The sequence below is a fragment of the Bubalus kerabau genome, chromosome 23, assembly GCF_029407905.1.
Source record: "Bubalus kerabau isolate K-KA32 ecotype Philippines breed swamp buffalo chromosome 23, PCC_UOA_SB_1v2, whole genome shotgun sequence".
Taxonomy (NCBI): domain Eukaryota; kingdom Metazoa; phylum Chordata; class Mammalia; order Artiodactyla; family Bovidae; genus Bubalus; species Bubalus kerabau.
Window position 1 is genome coordinate 13209340 of NC_073646.1, and position 19824 is coordinate 13229163.

General features: G+C 42.4%; 1 long non-coding RNA gene across 1 annotated transcript in view; it reads right to left on the bottom strand.

Moving 5' to 3' along the window:
* Positions 1-571: 571 nt before the first annotated feature.
* Positions 572-19824, bottom strand: part of LOC129637483 (uncharacterized) — a 70960-nt gene continuing 51707 nt past the window's right edge. Inside the window, exons 2-4 of the long non-coding RNA XR_008707493.1 lie at positions 4353-4459; positions 1730-1813; positions 572-899 (exon numbers count right to left, since the gene is read on the bottom strand). This is a non-coding gene — a long non-coding RNA (uncharacterized LOC129637483). The remainder of the gene's footprint in view (positions 900-1729; positions 1814-4352; positions 4460-19824) is intronic.

Sequence of the window (19824 nt, forward strand, 5' to 3'; positions counted from 1 at the left end):
AGATGGTTGGATGGCATCAGCGAATACAGGGGGCTCAGGTTCGATCCCTGGTTGGGTAACTAAAATCCCACATGCTACGTCACAAGGTCAAAAAAAAAATTTAAAGAAATGAAGTAACTAGTTGAAAGTCATAGAGTTAATTAGGGACAGTGCCAGGATTGAACCCAGACAGTTGGGCTCTGGAGGTTTATTAGTTGTCTACTGAGGTATGATGAATGACCCCAAAGTTTGGTGACTTAAACCCACAATGTTTTGGACTTCCCTGGTGGCTGATTCCTGGTTTGGGAGAACCCCACATGTCACAGAGCAACTAAGCCTATGCACAACTACTGAGCCTGTGCTCTAGAGCCCAGGAGCTGCAACTGCTAAGGTCTGTGCACCCTAGAGCTCTTGCTACACAACAAGAGATGCCACTGCAATGAGAAACCTGTGCACCACAATAGAGAATAGCCCCTATACTCTCCCAAACTAGAGAAAAGCCCATGCAGCAACAAAGACTCAGCACAGCCAAAAATAAAGAAACAAATAAAAAAATTTTTAAAAGAAGGAAAAAAAAAAACCCACAATGTTTTATACTTATAAATTCTGTGAGTCAGAGATTCAGGTGTGGTAAGCTCAGGGTCTCTGATGCGCATGTAGTCAAGATGTTGGTTGGGACTGCAACTGTCTGAAAAGTTGTCTGGCACTGCAGTATCCAATTATAAGACAGATCTTGCTCTTGTTGGCTGTCATCCTCGGGCTGCTTGAGTATCCTCACAAGATGGCAGCTGGCTTCCTCCAGAGTGGGTGAGTCAAGAAGGAAGCAAGGCAGTTGGGGGCAGCAAAGATCTAGCCTCATGAGTCATATTCCATTAGTCTTGCGGCATGCTATTTGCTGGAAGCAAGTCACCAAATTTGGTCTGCATTCAAGGTGTAGGGAATTAGACAGCACATTCTGAAGAGGAGGTGTATCAAAGAATCTGTGAACATAGCTCTAAGCCACCACAAGAGGTAAGAAGACAAAGGCCACAGAAATGCAGAGACAAGTGCCTGACTCAATTAAGGTTAAAAACCCTTAATTTCAGTCTTCAAAAAATGAATAAAATTAAACCTCTTGTTTAATCCAATTAAACATGAAGAAGGATGGAAAAGTAATTCAGATAAAGAAATAGCATCTGTAAAAGTAAAGCTTCTGGAACTGAATATCATTCAATATGATAGGGACTAGAGGAATCGGGGGTGAGAGATGAGGCTAGATTTCAGAGGATATTATCTCATTATCTCAAGCTTCTGGAACTGAATATCATTCAATATGATAGGGACTAGAGGGAGTGGGGTGAGAGATGAGGCTAGATTTCAGAGGATATTATCTCATGCTGGAAGTTTAGTTTTATCCTATCGTATTGGGACCATCTAAATAGAGTGATGGCATAATCAAACCTGCAGTGTAGAAAGTTCACTGTGGAGTTCATGTATAAATAGTATAAGTAGATTGGAAGGAATGAGTGTGAGGTTGTGTGACCAGTTAGGAAGCTGCTGCAGTGGTTCTAGGAAATTGTGGATGGGTGTTTATGCTGTTGGCAAGGGGAGGGAAAGGGCTGGCTAGGCAGGGGAGGGAATGCAGAGGTAATGCCATCAGTACTTGAGACAGACTGCCTAAAGGTCGTGGAACAGAGAGAAGAGTCTAGGAAGATTCTTAGACTGGAGGGTTTGACCTGCTCTCTGAAAAACTGCCCTTGAGCTTCATTACCTTCTCCAGTTGCAGAAGTGAGGGAATCCAGTGTCAACTCTGTTGATATTGATGATTCTGTTCTTGGCTTGGTGCTTTGGGTAGCTAAGGTTAAGAAGTAGGAAAAACACCCTTTGCAAACTGCGTGTCTGTGTAGGACAGGGAGCTCTACTTCCTAAAAGAAAGAGCTTCCTTAGCAGATTCTGTATTTAACTGGTTACTGTCGGCAGCATCTTTCTGGTTCTGGATAGGATGGGACTATGGGCTACTCGGGAAACAGTCAGCTATTAATCAGCTGGCAAAGAATTGATTCCTGTGTCACATCTCTTCCCTTTAGGTCACAAGTCTACAAGATTGCTAAGTGGCAGAGGTTTCTGAATCCTTGTCTTTGGGCCCCTGGAATTGCTGAATCTTGTTAGTATTGACTTCCATCTAATTGGTTCACTATTTAGTTGACAGGGTTCTTCTTTTTTATTTTTATTTCCCTGGTTACCTTATGCCCTAAGGGAATGCTAATTAATAAAAAGGTCCAGGATATCCCAGGCTCAAAGTCTATCTTCCTTTCTCCTTACCTCATGACTTGTGTGTTGTGAGAATTACATAGCAGTTTCATCAGTTAAACGTTCCATGCCTCAGTTATTTTATCTCTAAAATGGGCATAATTCTATGAAGTCTGCTGCTTCCTTTATAGAGTAATTGTGAGGAATAGGGGAAGCTTTCAGCTGAGTGTACTGTACCTCATGAGGGTTCAATAATGGGGAGTTAAAAATAATAATCACCCCATTTTGCAGGGAGATGCTTCCAAAGTGTACATGCTCAGTCACTCAGTAGTGTCTGACTCTTTGCAACCCTATGGACTATAGCCAAACAGGCTTCTCTGTCCATGGGGATTCTCCAGGCAAGAATACTGGAATAAGTTGCCATGACTTCCTTCAGGAGATCGTCCCAGTCCAGAAATCAAACCCATGTTTCCCTGTGTCTCCTGCATTGCAGGCAGATTCTTTACTGCTGAGCCACTGGGGAAACCTCAAATTCCTGAGACAGTTTCCATCTTCATCCCCACTTTACAGCTGAGAAAATTAAGAACCTGAGAAATTCATTAAGTCCTACATTTAGAAAAACGTTTCCACAAATGCTCAAATAGTCTCCTTCTAACGCTGATATTTAGGGATCCAGGATAATCAAAGATTTTGTATTAATGGATAATAGAAGCCCTATTTGAAAACATAACAATTTATCAAAGAAAATATTGCTATTAGCTGTTAACTTCAAAGTAGGGTTTCTTTGCCTTAACACTTAAAAAAATTCATTTGGCTGTGCTAGGTCTTAGTTGCAGCACACAAGATCTTTAGATGTGGTCTGCGGGATCCAGTTTCCTAACCAGGGATCAAGAGTGCAGAATCTTAGCCACTGGACCACCAGGGAAATCCTCTACCTTAGCACTCTTAACACTTAGGGACAGGTAATTAATTATCTGTTGTGAAGGGCTTCTAGTGCATCAGAGGGTGTTTAACAGCCTCTCTGGCCTTCACCCACCCATGCCAGGAGCACGTCCTCCTTCCCCCCAAGATGTGACAAACAAAAATGTCACCAGATGTTGTCAAATGTCTTCTGGGGGGTGAGGATCACAATCACCTACTCCTCAGACAGCTGCTCTAAAGACAGAGAGTCCCAGGAATCATCTCTCAAATAGAGTTGGCCGTGGGGCAGGTTTGACTTTGGAAGGTCTGGAGGTCATAGGAAAAGTCCAGAGCAGAAGATTTTGTCCAGCAAGGATAGGATCTCTGGTAGAACATGGTGAAAAGCCACCAACTTCGGTCCTCGTCACGAGAACTGTCTAGGTTGTGAGTGCTGAAGAGGTAAGACGCCCTCCCCTCAGATAAAACCCCCTCAAATCCATCATCTTGTTCTCTCAAGAAGTAGGATGCAAGGCAACAAATGCCCGCCACAGAGCTTCAAAAAGGTAGAGTCATTTATCTCAAGGTCATGAGCCTGTAAAGACAGAGTCAGTTTCAAGCCCACACATCTGGACTCCACAGCCCTTTATTTATTTATATTTGGCTGCATTGGGCCTTCAGTGCTGCTTGGGGTTTTCTCTAGTCCCCCCAAGGGAGGGCTACTCTCTAGTTGCTGCGCATGGGTTTTTCACTGTAGTGGCTTCTCTCGTGGCGGAGCCCAGGCTCTAGGATGTGCAGGCTCTAGTTGTGACTTGGGGCTCCAGAGTGTGGAACATGAGCTTAGTTGCCCTGTGGCGTGTGGGATCTTATTTCCTGGACCAGAGATTGAGCCCATGTTCCCTGCATTGGCAGGCAGATTCTTAACCACTGGACCACCAGGGAAGTGCCCCCCTCCTTTGCCTACTGCAGCCCACGAGTCAAATGTGCTCACTGCCTCTTTTCAAAAGTACAGACACACCCATTCACATACATGGTATCCACAACTGCTTTCCTGCTACAACCAAAGAGCTGACTAATAGAAACAGTCTGCATGACCTGAAAAGCCCAAATGATTTACAATTTGATCCCTTACTGAAAAACTTCATCACCCCTTTATTCAGAGAATAATATCTATATTGATGTTCTCCAGTGGGCGCCCTGCAGGATGGAGCCAAGGGGACAGCCAGATGTTGGGTTTGGTCACTGACCTTCTTCCTCTGCCACGTGGAGTCTTGGGCCACCAGCCATGTTTCTTGCTTTCTCCTCTATTCGTCTCACACCGGGTTCATTTGTCTCCACTAGAAAAATTCCTCAACTGAAAAGTGAAAACAATTCAGGGAGGAAAGACTTGCAACACAAATTGCATGTGTGAATGCTCCTGAAATTTGCCAGTTCAACACATTGTTATTCTTGAGGGTGTTTTATCTCCCTTCAGAAGAACTGAGAAACTTAACAGCCAACAAAAAATCACAACAAAATTCAGCTCAGTCTCATTGTTAGACTGAGTGGGTTTTACTCTCCTGTTCCTCAGTTAGATTTTAAATGGATGTGGTTTTATTCCCTTTCTCATCTCATATCGGAACAGATCAATCTACTGCAGGATCTCATTTCTAAATGATGTTCTTGTATTTCAAGAGACCTTTTAGAAGGGAGAAAAATAGCTCCACTCTAGAGAAAGCTAAGGCCAGAAAGCAAGTATATTTATCTCCAATGATTCAATAAATACTTACTGAGTGTTGGGCCCAAATTCTTAGTGGTTAGAGGAGGAGCTGAGGTTCAGGATGGGGATGTGACTTGCTCAGAGTTAGGAAGTATCTTCTTCCTTCCTATCACTATTGGATCCTTTCTATTCCCTTGAGTGGAGGCACAGAGCCTGGTTGGAATAAGAATTCCTGTCCTGTGCTCTGCTGAGGTGTAGCACCCTAGAGACTGAAGATGAACCAGCTCTTGCTATTCTCTGGGGTAAATCTCTCAATAGTCACTCATTTCTTTCAGAACAAAGTCACTCACTGGACCATGGTGGTAAGCTCCCATGTGGTGTAAGCACTCACAAACTTTTTGCTTTATCGTTTCAACAAATTTCTTTTCTGTAGATGCACACACCCTCTGTCAGTTGCTTGGACACTTTGCAGAACCTACCAGCACAGGGTTTACACATGTGTGCATTCTCCATCCCACCAGTCACTTCATGAATTTTGTTTTTTCTTTTTTTCAAGACATTTTTTTTTTTAATGTGGACCATTTTTTTAAAGTCTTTCTTGAATTTGCTATAGTACTGCTTCTGTTTTGTGTTTGGGGTTTTTGGCCCCGAGACAGGCAGGCTCTTATCTCCCTGCTTGCTTTAGTCACTATGTCGTGCCCAACTCTTGTGACCCCATGGACTGTAGCCTGCCAGGCTCCTCTGTCCATGGGATTCTCCAGGCAAGCATACTGAAGTGGGTTGCCCTTTCCTTCTCCAGGGGATCTTTCCAAACCAGGAATTGAACCCAGGTCTCCTACACTGCAGGCAGATTCTTTACCAACTGAGCTATGAGGGAAGCCCTGACCAGGGATCAAACCTGCACCCCTTGAAGTAGAAGATGAAGTCTTAACCACTGGGCCACCAGGGATGTCCCTAACCTTGTTCTTTAGGTCTCAGTTTAAATGTCATGTCCTCAGAACACCCTTCTCCACCTCAGCCACTGCCTTCTCAGACTAGGTGAGGTTCCCAAAGAAATTCTCCCTTTCTTGGATTAATTACTCATCACACTGATTAGAATTGTAGTTATGTACTTAACGAAAGTCACTTCCATTTCTCTGTAAACTTCAAGAAGGTGGGAATTGAGTTAGTCGTTCTGTTCACTGAAAGTGAAAGTCACTCAGTCGTATCCGACTCTCTGCGACCCCATGGACTGTACAGCCCATGGAATTCTCCAGGCCAGAATACTGGAGTGAATAGCCTTTCCCTTCTCCAGGGGATCCTCCCAACCCAGAGATTGAACCCAGGTCTTCCGCATTACAGTCAGATTCTTTACCAGCTGAGCCACAAGGGAAGCCCAAGAATACTGGCGTGGGTAAGAATACTGGAGTGGGTAGCCTATCCCTTCTCCAGTGGATCTTCCCAATCCAGGAATCGAACCAGGGTCTTCTGCATTGCAAGCAGGTCCTTTATCAACTGAGCTATTAGGGAAGCCCCTCTGTTCACTGCCATATAACAAATACCTAGCATCCAGCCTGACACACATGCTCAGTATTTATATACTAACTAGCTAATACGGCCTTCGGGCTCCGGGTCAGAGGAGAAAAGCAGATGCTTTTCTCCTTATAATGGACAATGGGACTGATGGGAATTTACCTTCATCCCACCTTTATAATGTGCCATTCAAAAGGCTTGTTTAATTCCACTGGACTCCTGGATTTTGCAGGTAGCATCAGATAAGAGCAGGTTTTTCCAATGGCATCAATGTGTTCAAAAACTGATTCCAGAACCTCTTCTTCTGGACCCTCCAGATTAGCTTCTGACCACTCAGGTTCTCCTCTGATTTAATTTCTCCAACATATAAGCTCGTCTTCAGTTAATTTTGCTTTACCTCATTCCCAAACCAATGATTGGGACTCCATCTTTCTTAGCTGAAGATGTACCTTACTCAATTGCCTAGACCATACTCTGGTTCCTAAGAAATGCAGCTTGAAGGATTCAGCCTAATTCACATCCTCTCCATTTTTCGAGCCCTCTGCTCCCTAGCCCCCTCCCAAAGTTTTATGCAAGCTTTTCTCACTGTCTGGGGTGTGCTTCTTTCTACCCTATTCATTTGGTTAACTCAGACTCCTACTTAAGACACCAACTCAAATAGAAGTCCTTCCCTGATCCTCAAGGCCAGGTCAGGGCCCATGTTAAATCTTTTCTTAACACCATAAACACTATATTTGGGGAAAAAATATTTGGAGCAATTTATAAGGTTGTATTTATGCAATGATTTTCATTTATATCTATTTACTCTAGACTGTAAACTCCAAAAAGGCTGGCATCATGCCTTTTTGTTCATTATTACAATCTCAATATCTGGCACAGAGTACATGCTTAAGATATTGGTTTAATGAATGAATGAAGAAAGGATTCAAATTTGATATATCCTTCCTTGTGCTTCTTACTCCGTTTATGCTTTAAGGAAAAGATAACCAAGGATCTCTTTCATAATCTTTGCTACCTGTCTCCTACAGTAGAAAGGGCAAATAGGAGGTCTATTTATCCTCCATTACTCTCTGTGGGAGCTTGCACAAGTTACTCACTTGCTCTGCCCCTCAGTCTCTGCCTTTCTGAAATTGATCACTAAAATAACTGCCTCAAAGGACACATTCATTCATTCATTTGTTCATTAGAGGAAGAGCATTTCTCAAAGTGAGGTCCTAGGCCTAACCACATGGGGATCTCCTAGACCACTAACGGATGCAGATTCCTAGATCGTATTTAAGATTATAGGACTAAAATCTCTCTAGGGGCAACTCGTTAATATGCATTTTAACAAAGTTTATTGGTGATAGTTAGGCATCTTTAAGTTGAGAACCAATGTGTGCAGTGGGCTGTTGTGATAATTTAAAAAGATACCTTACAGAGATCAGTATGGGAGCTGCTTTATTGCATGATCCTGGTGCATGGTCAGTGCTTCATAACAGTCTATCTTTCCATCTACTTAGTATCCATCTAGCTAACCACTTACCTCCCTCTATCTCTCCTAACATAGTATTTTCATTTCTTTCTCTAATTCCACCTATTCTTTTGTTCTCCCCATCTTATCCCAAATATCTTACTCTATCCAAAGTTAATAAGAGGCCCATCCCTGTACCAAGTGATGAAAGAACTCTGGAAAATGTAAAAGACAAAACCCTGGTCCTCAGGGAGCTCTCAGAAGACAAAGGAGACCTGGAATTCTACACCTGTATAAAGATAGGTGGGCACATCCCAGACCGTGGGCTTGACCTGTACAAATTGCTTCTCCTCTCCTCTTTTCTCCTATCCCACAAAGCCCTGCGTTCCCCAGTGGCTCAGCAGTTAAGAATCCACCTGCAATGCAAGAGATGCTGGAGACACAGCTTCGATCCCTGGGTCAGGAAGAGCCTCTAGAGAAGGAATCAGCAACCCACTCGAGTATTCTTGCCTGAAAAATCCCATGGACAGAGGAGCCTAGTGGGCTACAGTCCGAAGGGTCACAAAGAGTCAGACATGACTGAACGACGGAGCACGTGCATGTGCGTGAAGCCCTGCACCGCGTTCATGTAAATGACTCTGGCCGTGGTCCTCCAACCTTCTCCAGCCCATGTTTCTTTGTCCCTGGGAGACAGGCACAGCCGCTCATTCACCAGATCCCACCTGCGCATTCAGAACTTTTTCCTCCTCAGGGTAATCACAGGGTAAGATTAATTACGCTAATTAGCCTCTGCAGGCAGATACAATTACCCAGCGCATGCGGTAGCTTCAGAAATCTGTACAGGAGTTGTTACCTGCTGGGTTTAACTTCACCATCCCGCACAGTAATTAAAAGATGAGGGGAGAGGAAGAGAGGGCTTATTTGGCGCTAGTGGTAAAGAACCCGCCTGCCAATGCAGGAGAGGGAAGAGATCCTCTGGGTTGGGAGGATCCCCTGGAGAAAGGAATGGCAACCAGTCCAGTATTCTGGCCTGGAGAATTCCATGGACAAAGGAGTCCTGGCAGGCTAGAGGCCATGGGGTCGCAAAGAGTTGGACACAACAAAGCAACTTAGCATGGAGAGGAAGAATTTGCTCTTTTCCATTAAAGGCCACATGGCTCCATTCTCCAGTGGAAGTTGCAAGAAGCTTTCCAGAGAATATCTGGCTACCTAATGCCCACCCTTGGGACCTGCCACAGGACTCCTTCTTCATGGGGCTAGGTACCAGCCTGGTAGTCAATTTTGTTCTTGTCAGTGGTAGAAAAATAAGGTACTCATGTTTTGATATGTTTGAAAATTCTTTTTCTTCCCCTCTTACTCTTCTACACCATTTAAATTTTTAAATATTTTTCTTTATTCAAAATAGAAAAAACTGTAGAAACTTTAAATCAAGCATCCCTGATATGTGTTTCATGGAGTGTTAATTCTCCAGGTGGCCTTGGGGATAAAAGCTTATAATCCAACTTTGGGAAGCTTAAAGTTCTGAATTCCCCTCATGAAGAGTCAGAATAAACATTAGCATATTAAAACTCTAGAACTTCTATAAAAGAAGACATGTTTAACTACAAGTAACTCAATATTTTCTAAATTTATTTTCCCATATATTTTAGTTTTGTTTTTCCCCCAAAGATGACCCTAAGATAAGGACTTGAGTACAGTTCATTTACTGAGAGGAGATTTCAGAAAACAGAAGAGAAGGGATGAGAAAAATGAGGCTAGGTAGGGAAAAAAGCCAATCAAGAGTGCATTAAAAAATTAACTAGAGCTATAGACAGTTTAGTCTTGCTGAGGAACACCCTAAAGACTCATGGAGAATTCATCACAGAATTTTCCTATGGGAGAACTTCCTTGGCGGTCCAGTGGTTAAGACTTTGCATTTCTACTGCCGGGAGCATGGTTTCAATCCCTAGTCAGGGGGCTAAGATCCCACTTGCTGCAAGGTGCAGCTTAAAAAATAAAAATAAATAAATGAAAGAAACTACAAACAAATTTTAATAAAAAAAAATAGAATTGTCCTGGAGGATAGGAAAGCCTAGGCATTTATACACTGACTCATGGCTCTCATTATTTGGGAGTTACCCCAAAGGACTTTAACCTTCCTGTACTTCTGAGTTGATCAATTGATAATCCTTTTCCAACTTTATGAAAAGCTGACTGTAGATACCCTATGGCTCTTAACATGGGACACTGACAACGTGCTTGGAACTGTCCACCACTGCAGTGCTGAACTCAGGAGGGTTAAAAGTGTGCGGCTTGGTCATCATGAGCACTTGTTATATTAATACCATATAATATTTAAAATTTTAGAATTTGAGGTTATTAACATTCAACACACTTGTGTTCTATGTATATGACAATGCTCTATTTTCTCTACTCCTGTCCAATTCTCCATCCCTCTCGTATCCTGCAATGGCAACTCTGAATGCACCTTGTGTGATGGCCACAGAAGGAAGCAGACCAGATCCCTGAGTGACCTTGGAAGGGATTAAGTTGAGTGACCTGAGTGGATTTTGAGTGAACAACAAATCAGCTTTTATGTGTGAATCCTTTGGAATTTAAAACTTTGTTTTATCACAGAAGAGCCTAGCCTACCCCAAAAGTGCCACAGTCTTAGAGAGTACAGCCACAGAGAAGCAAAAGTTCATTGTAATTTCTAGAATATTCCTTACACAGATATCTGATGTGGGTCAGCTGATGGTGTAGCAAAACAAAGAAACCTTCCGTCTTAAAAAACAAGGAAAGGATGAGACTGAACTGCTGTTTGTGCTTCCTAGTCTTACTAACAGAGAACCATAAAGACAGTAAACAAAGGATCAGAGGAGTGGCCCAAGCACTGCAAGGAAATGTTCTGTTTCTGCAGGATGATTTGCTCAAGAAGGACATGTTCGATTTGCTGGGAGCAGATATGGATCAAACTCTTGCTGAGAATTGAGAGGGATCTGAGCGCTGTGCTTCTGTGCCCTGCTCTTGACTCTTAAAATAGGTTCACTCATCTAAAAACCACACACTTGCTGGCCTATAGATATGAATGATGGAATCAATGTCTCCTACTCTTGCTTATCCCAAGTTTCTGTTCCCATATTTTACTATTAAATATTTTAAATTAGTTCTGAAATCTAGGCTCTGTAACCCCTGTTGTTGTTGTTGTTGTTCAATCACTAAGTCATATCCGACTCTTTGCGACCCCATGGACTGCAGCATGCCATGCTCCGCTGTCCTTCACCATCTCCTAGAGTTTGCTCAAATTCATGTCCATTGAGTCAGTGATGCTATCTAACTATCTCATCCTCTGCCACCCTCTTTTCCTTTTTGAAGAGCCAACTCACTGGAAAAGACCCTGACGCTGTAACCCCTACTCAAGTATTCCCCTCCTTTGGGGAATCTAATTATATGTATATTTGACTGTTTGAATCCATCTCACAGCTTATTGATGCTCTGTTAATATTTTTAAATTCTCTTTTTTTGTCTTTAACTTTTGATAGTTTCTATGGCTGTGTCTTCAAGTCCACTATTATTTTCTTCCACTACATCTAATCTCCCGTTAATACCATCCAGTATTTTTAATCTCACACATTGTAGTTTTCATCTCAACAATGTCAAGGTGAGTTTTTAAAAAAATCTTCCATGAAAAAAGGTGAAAACTTTGGATAGTTTCTATAGTTACATCTTCAAGTCCACTATTATCTTCTTCTGCTACATCTGCTGCTGCTGCTGCTGCTAAGTCACTTCAGTCGTGTCTGACTCTGTGCGACCCCACAGACGGCAGCCCACCAGGCTCCCCCGTCCCTGGGATTCTCCAGGCAAGAACACTGGAGTGGGTTGCCATTTCCTTCTCCAATGCATGAAAGTGAAAAGTGAAAGTGAAGTTGCTCAGGCGTGTCCAACTCTTTGCGAGGCCATGGACTGCAGCCTACCAGGCTCCTCCGTCCATGGAATTTTCCAGGCAAGGGTACTGGAGTGGGGTACCATCGCCTTCTCCTGTTAATACCATCTAGTATTTCTAACCTCATACATTGTAGTTTTTATCTCAACAATGTCAATGTGAGTTTTTTTTAATCTTCCATACATCTACTTTTATTCTGAATATTTTAAATACAGCTATTATAACTATTTTAATGTTCTTGCATGCTAATTCTAATATCTGTGTCAGTTCTGGAATAATTTTGATTAATTAGTCCCTTCATTATGGGTCCTCTTTGATGACAGATGTGAACTGTGCCTCTTTGGGTGCTGAATGTCTTTGTGTGTGTGTGTGTGTGTGAGTGTCTGTGTGTGTCTCTGTGTGTGTTTAATTGTGTCTGACTCTTTTCGATCCCATGGACTGTAGCCCACCAGACTTTGTCCATGGGATTTCCCAGGCAAGAATACTGGAGTGGATTGCCATTTCCTTCTCCAGGGGATCTTCCAGACCCAGGGATTGAATCCACTTCTCTTGCATCTCCTGCACTGGCAGATGGATTCTTTACTACTGAGTCACCTTGGAAATCATTTGTATTCCTCTAACTATTCTTGCCCTTGGTAATGGGAAACAGTTAAATTCCCTGGAAGACTCCTTCAGATCTTGCTTTTAATGTTTTCTAGGCAGGACCAGAGAAGAAATTGGTCTGGGACTAATCATTCCCCATTATGAGGCAAGATTCTTCTGTGTCCTCACTCCAGTGCCTCTAAAATCAGAGGCTTTCTAGTTTGGCTGGTAGAAGAGGTACGATTCCCAGCCCTGTGTGAGCACTAAGCACTGAGTCCTCTAATCTCATTGGGTGCTTCTTTCTTTCACATTAGGGAGTTTTCTCGCATGTATGTGCTAATCAGAATTCAGCTAAATATTCAAGAGGTGCTCTTCAGATATTACTACATGAGAGGGAAAACCTTTGATCTGCTTAAATCAATGGCTTTAAATTTCTTGTTATTACTTGCAGCCAAGTATAATCTTTTTAAAAAAAATTATTTATTGTTTAATTGAAAGATAATTGCTTTACAGAATTTTCTTGTCTTCTGTCAAACATCAACATGAATCAGCCATAGTTGTACATATGTCCCCTCCGTCTTGAACCTCCCTATACTCTCCATTCCTTTCCTCTATAAGTAGCATCTGGTTGGTATCATCACCCAGACCTGGTAAACAGAAACAAGTCAGTTCTGTTTGGACGACCTCCTGCACTCCAGTTCCCAAAGGATTGGATAGAATTGATGCAGAAACAGAAACTTAGAAGTGGGATTTTTTGTTGTTGTTGTTGTTTGTTTAAAGCAATGTAACAAATGACTAGAACAACTACATTTACTGCATGTTATTTATCTGTCAAACACAGAGCTAAGTGCTTTATGTAAATTATCTCATTTAACCTTCAAAACTACACTAAGATGTAGGGGTTTATATATTTATTTCACAAATATTTCTGAGTTACTAGCATTATTCTAGGTACTGTGCATATTTCCATGAATTCAACGTACTTCCCATCCATGGAGTTACCTTCTGGTAAGGGAGACCTGCATGCATGTGTGCTGAGTCACTTCAGTCGTGTCTGACTCTTTGTGACCCTATGGACTCATCCCCCAGACTCCTCTGTCCATGGGATTCTCCAGGCAAGAATAATGAAGAGGACTGCCATGCCCTTCTCCAGGGGATCTTCCCCACCCAGGGATCGAACCCCATCTCTAAGGTCTCCTGCATTGACAGATGGATTCTTTACCACTAGTGCCACCTAGGAAGCCCTAAGGGAGACAGACAACATCAAATAAATAAATCAAATAAAACTACAAGCCTGCAGAGATCTCTGAAGATCATTAAAACATAAGATAAATATAGAACATATGTTAGTTAGATCAGGTCATTGTGAAAGGCATCTCTGAGTTGCCAGTGAAGGTGAAATCTGAATGACAAAGAGTGAGACAACTAACTATGTGAAAATCAAGCCATTTCCAGGCACAGATTACAGCCAGTGCAAAAGTCTTCAGTTGAGAATGAGCATGATGGATTCAAAGAATAACAAACAAAAACAGTGTAGCTGGAGAGTTAGAAGAGATAGGACATGACAGTCTTGAAAGATTTAGAAAACCAAGGTCAGGAGTTTTGATGCCATTCCAAGCAAAATGGTAGATCACTGGGGGGATTTTAAGCAAGGTAGTGTTGTGATTTGATTTGTATTTTATAAAATCAATCTGGCTGCTCTTCAGTGAATAGATTATGAGAGGCTGGGATGGAAGAAGGAAATGAATTAGGAAGCTTTGCAGCTGTCAGCTTGGATATGGTTATAGTCAAGTTGGGGGAATGGAGATGAAATTATATTTCTGAGTAGAATTTTCAGAGCTTACTCATGGATTGACTGAGAGCTATGAGAGGAGAGTCAGGAAGCGTTCTTAGGAGTTTGACTAAGAAGTTTTCACCCTGATTTTATATATGAGGATTTCTGTTTATCTATTGATATGCCATCTGTCTCTATACCTTTCTATTATCCATCTACCTACCTATCTATCTACCTATGTACCATCTACCTATCTATCTTTGCTTCCCCAGTGGCTCAGTGGTAAAGAATCTGCCTGCAATGCAGAAAATGTGGGTTTGAACCCTGGGTTGGGAAGATCCTCTGGAGGAGGAAATGGGCAACCCACTCCAGTATCCTTGTCTGGGAAAATCCTAGGGACAGAGGAGCCTGGTGGGTTAGAACCCACGGGGTTGCAAAAGAGCCAGACACAACTCAGCAAATAAACAACAACACAATCTATATAGCTACTATCTATATGCCATCTGTCTATCTACTATACTACCTATCTATATGCCATGGCTGTCTACCAATCATCTATTTAACTACTATCTATATGCCATCTATCTATTGAGAGATTTTATATGAGATTATGTAACGTCAAAAGTTACACAGCTAGGCCATGACATTCATTTATAATACCTTTATTCATTCAACAAATATGTGTGAAGTACAGCAGAAATATGGGTAATCAAGACAGTCATGGTCCCCCACGGAATTCACAGTTGTAGGGGAGAAGAGAAGATATAAGTAATTACATACATACCCAGATGCACAGAGAATATTTAACCGTACTATTAAAGTCCTTAAACAAAGCTGACATTCAAACTCAGTCTTTATAACCAAAAGCTCATGCTATATAACTCATGTTATGATGGCTTGAATTTTCCATGGTTTGAGGGGGGCAAGTCAGGGCGACTGGACTGTATAGACCCTTTCTGCCATCCCACATAACCCACTTCATTCTTTGTTTGTGTTTGTGTCACGCAGCCACCAGTATTCTTTCACTCTTTCTCCACACATGCTCCACAAGTGATTACCACAGGAGTGTTGACAAAGATTTACTGAATACACACTGTGTGGCAGGTACTGGGCTGCTCGCTGTGGAGCCCCATACCAATGTTGCAGGAAGGGGGACCCCTTCCAGGGCCCAAAACTGGGCTCTTGTCTAACACTCAGAAATGAATTGTCCGAGGAGACACATGTGCAGACAAAGCAAGAGATTTTATTGGGAAAGGGTGCCCGGGCAAAGAGCAGAAGGGTAAGGGAACTCAGGAGAACTGCTCTGCCATGTGGCTTCAGTCTCCGGTTTTATGGTGATGGGATTAGTTTCCGGGTTGTCTTTAGCCAATCATTCTGACTCAGATTCCTTCCCGGTGGTGCACACCTTGTTCAGCCAAGATGGATGCCAGAGAGAAGGATTCTGGGAGGTGGTCGGACATGTGGTCTCTCCTTTTGACCTTTCCTGAACTCTTCCTTACCAGGACCTCCTGTCGTAAAACAGCTCATGGAAATGGTTACTATGGTGCCTGGCCAGGGTGGGCGGTTTCAGTCAGTGTGCTTCCCCTAACACCAAGGTCATGGGTGCAAGCCTTTCATCAAGGCTATACATGCAGAGCACAGGACCAAAATCATCGCTGGAACTGACTGAGCCCTATGGTAACCATTGACAACCTCCCCATCTCAATCCTTCCTGGCAAAGTCCCTGAACCCATATTAACAAAAATACCCACCCCAGTACACACGCTATTGTGCCTTAATCAATCACTTAATGCCACACTTCTAGCAGGAATTTTCTTTGTCTTGAGGCTAGAAAAATTGGTTACTAATGCATGAACATGGTTGACTCTCCTTGGCCTGTCAGGAGGCTGGCTGTGGTGCTTGAAGCACCCACACTATCTCTGTTCTTTGTTCTTAATAAACTCGCTCCTTTCTGCAACACCACATGTCTGGAAATTCTTTTTCAGCCTGAGCTCTGACTGCTCAGTCACTAGAAAATCAAAAAAAGAAGAAGAGACCCACCTGTCCTCAAGATGCCCACAGTCTAATTGGAAAATGGAACGAGAAATGATTATTCTGATCCAGTATAACAGGTGTCATGGTAGATACTAGCGTGGGACCCACTGGATCACAGGGGAGGGTACCTTATACAGACTGGGAAAAAAGTAACTAGGCTGTCTTAGAGGACCTGATGGAGGAGAAGAACTTTGTCATACATAAAGGAGAAAAAAAGAATGCTAAAGCAGACAGAACAGTCCACATAAAATTACAGAGGTCTAAAATACCACTTAAGTTCTCGGGGGTTATGAGGTGCTGAGACCACAAAGCAAAAGAGAGGCTGGGGAGAGATGAGGTTGGAGAAAAGGCTCCCAGCTTGTGCCACATGAATTCATTCAAAGCCTTTTCAATGTGCTTCCTGACGCAAACTGGAATCTGGAATCTGCATATAAAAGACTAGATTCTGTTGGTTTTCTATCCACCTTATTTTCTGGGGTGGGGTGGGGAAGAGTTCAATAGTGGCTCAGTGGTAAAGAATTCGCCTGCAATGAAGGAGACCTGGGTTCGAACCCTGTGTAGGGAAGATTCCCTGGAGGAGGAAATGGCAACCCACTTCACTATTCTTGTCTGAAGAATCCCATAGACAGAGAAGCCTGGCAGGCTAGAGTCCATGGAGTCACAAGGAGTCAGGCTTAGTGACTGAACAACAACAATTTTCTTGGCACCTGTTGTATTCTGATCATCAGTTCAGTTCAGTTCAGTCACTCAGTCATGTCCGACTCTTTGCAACCCCATGAACTGCAGCACACCAGGCCTCCCTGTCCATCACCAACTCCCAGAGTTTACCCAAACTCATGTCCATTGAGTTGGTGATGCCATCCAGCCATCTCATCCTCTGTCGTCCCCTTCTCCTCCTGCCCTCAATCTTTCCCAGCATCAGAGTCTTTTCAAATGAGTCAGCTCTTTGCATCAGGTGGCCAAAGTATTGGAGTTTCAGCTTCAACATCAGTCCTTACAATGAACACCCAGGACTGGTCTCCTTTAGGATGGACTGGTTGGATCACCTTGCAGTCCAAGGGACTCTCAAGAGTCTTCTTAAATACCCCAGTTCAAAAGCATCAGTTCTGATCATGGATCCTTTTTTATTTGGGGATAATCTCCATGTTTTCATCTGGAATTCTTCCTGTCATTCTTTCATCCTGTGATTTCTTTAACTAAAAGGGGAGCCTGCCAAGGGAAATATGTCAGGATCTTGACAAAATCTACTGTGTATTTAAAACACACACACTTAAAAGAGATCCTGAGTCACCCAGGGACAATCCCCTGTTCCTTGTATTTCTGCTCCAGGGACTGTCACCAAAGTTCACTTCACAATGCTGAGAGTTTTAGGGTTTCTTCATGGAGTTAGAGAGTCATGTTTAGGGGACTCTCCTGGGTCAGGACCTTGAAAAATTTTGCCTGGTAGGAACAAATATATTTCATTCTTAACCCAAATGCTCTCATTATCTTTTCTTTTTAAAAAGTTTATTGAAGTACAGTTGATTTACAATGTCATGTTAGTTTCAGGTGACAGCAAAGTGATTCAGTTATATACATGTGTGTGTGTGTGTATTCTTTTTCAGATTTTTTTGCTTTATAGGTTATTACAAGATATTGACTAGCTCCCTGCACTGCACTATTTGGAACTGTAGGTCCTTGTTAGTTGCCTATTTTATATACAGTACTGTGTATATGTTATTTCCAACCCTCTAATTTATCCCTGACCCCATCTTAACCCTTTGGGAGTCATATGTTTGTTTTCTATGTTGGTGAGTCTATTTCTGTTTTATAAACAATTTCATTTGTAACACTTTTTTCAGATTCCACACATAAGCCATATCAAATGGTATTTGTCTTTCTCTGTCTGACTTACTTCACTTAGTATGATAATCTCTCATTACCGTTTTAGCTCACCAGGACACACAGGCACACACAAGCACACATGTATGACACACAGGTGCACATGATCACTCAGTCATGTCCAACTCTTGCGGCCCATGGACTGTAGCCCGCCAGGCTCCTCTGTCCATGGGATTTTCCAAGAAAGAATACTGGAGTGGGTTGCCATTTCGTACACATTCATAACTGAATGCAGACACAGAAATGTAAAGTCCAATAGGAGTCTCTAAGAACAGTGCCTCATTTCAGGGTTCTGGTCGACCAGGATTTGTGCTGTAACCTGTATGAGGATTCTGTGCTCCTGACCCTCTGACAGAGCCTTTTAGGGAATCTGTCACAAGGCAACAGGTGTTGGGCCTGACATAGGACACTCTGTGTTTTCAGGGGATACACCTTAGCATTATTTTATGAGTTTATTTTTTAAAGTTTTTTTTTAATTTAAATTTATTTATTTTAATTGGAGGCTAATTACTTTATAATATTGTATTGGTTTTGCCATACATCAACATGAATCCGCCACGGATGTACACGTGTTCCCCATCCTGAACTCCCCTCCCACCTCCCTCCCCGTACCATCCCTCTGGGTCATCCCAGTGCATTTTTTATCTCCGTTTTTTGGGAGAAAGTGCTCAGAGAATTTTAAAAAATGCATCATCTTTTTCATTTCACTAGCAACCCCAGGTAAGCTGTAAAAATTCATAAAATTCCACTAATAGAAAACCTTTTTAAAATCCAGGGACGTACATGATAGATACATCCATAGTGGTAGAAGAGATAGAAGGAAAATATAATGTGAAAGTATGCAACCCCATAATTACACATGAGCATGAGAGTTGGGTTTTTAATTTTGTTTGAACTGTTTAGAAAAAACTCGCTTTCAAATCAATATTGTCTTCCCCAAATAAAAGATGGCACCCTAGAAAGAACTCATGTTGCCCTTTTGCTTTGGTCTAATGGAATTATTCTGCAACACTAAATTCTGATCCAGACTCAAAATTGATAGTTTACTCCCTAGAAACCCTGGCCCTCCTGTTGACTCCATTCCTAGGTCTGAAAAATTTAAGCATTTGGACCATCCCTCCAAGGTCCTTTCCAGTTTGAACAATGTAGGATTTAATGAGTAACTTGCTCAGAGCTTAGTGATTCTGCCAAACATACTACAAAAATCATCACTTGTTTTCTGAATAGTGAACTTCTAGGTCCTCATAGTCTCCGTTACCCCAGTAGAATATTTCTCAATCCCCCTGAATCGGAACCACCTGGGGATCTGGGGAGGGAAGGATGTTAAAAATGCATTCACTGGCTGGAAAAGAAAGTTTTAATCACTCAGTTTGTCTGACTCTTTGCGACCCCATGCACTAAAGCCTGCCAGCCTCTTCTGTCCATGGAATTCTCCAGACAAGAATACTGGAGTGGGTAGCCATTCCATTCTCTCAGATATAATGAATCTTTATGCCTGGGGTGGTTCTTGGGGGAAATGTTTCTAACAAACTGAGGAAGTGATTGTGATGCACTATCAGGCCATCTGATATTTTCTATACATAACAGTTTGTATTAGTTTCTTATTGCTGCTATGAAAAGGTTGGGAAGATCCCCTGGAGGAGGGAATGCACACATGCTATTCATCTAATTACGTCTCCTTGGTTTTGCTGGGGCTGATAGAAGGGTCTCAGAATTTGTTGCTGCAAGTTTTCTCTTGTACAAGCTAGTAAACTGACTCCAGGAGATGCCCTTGAGACTCTTGCTAATAATAATCCATATCTATATTAATGCATATATGTGGAATCTAGAAAAATGGATAGATGATCTTATTAGCAAAGCAG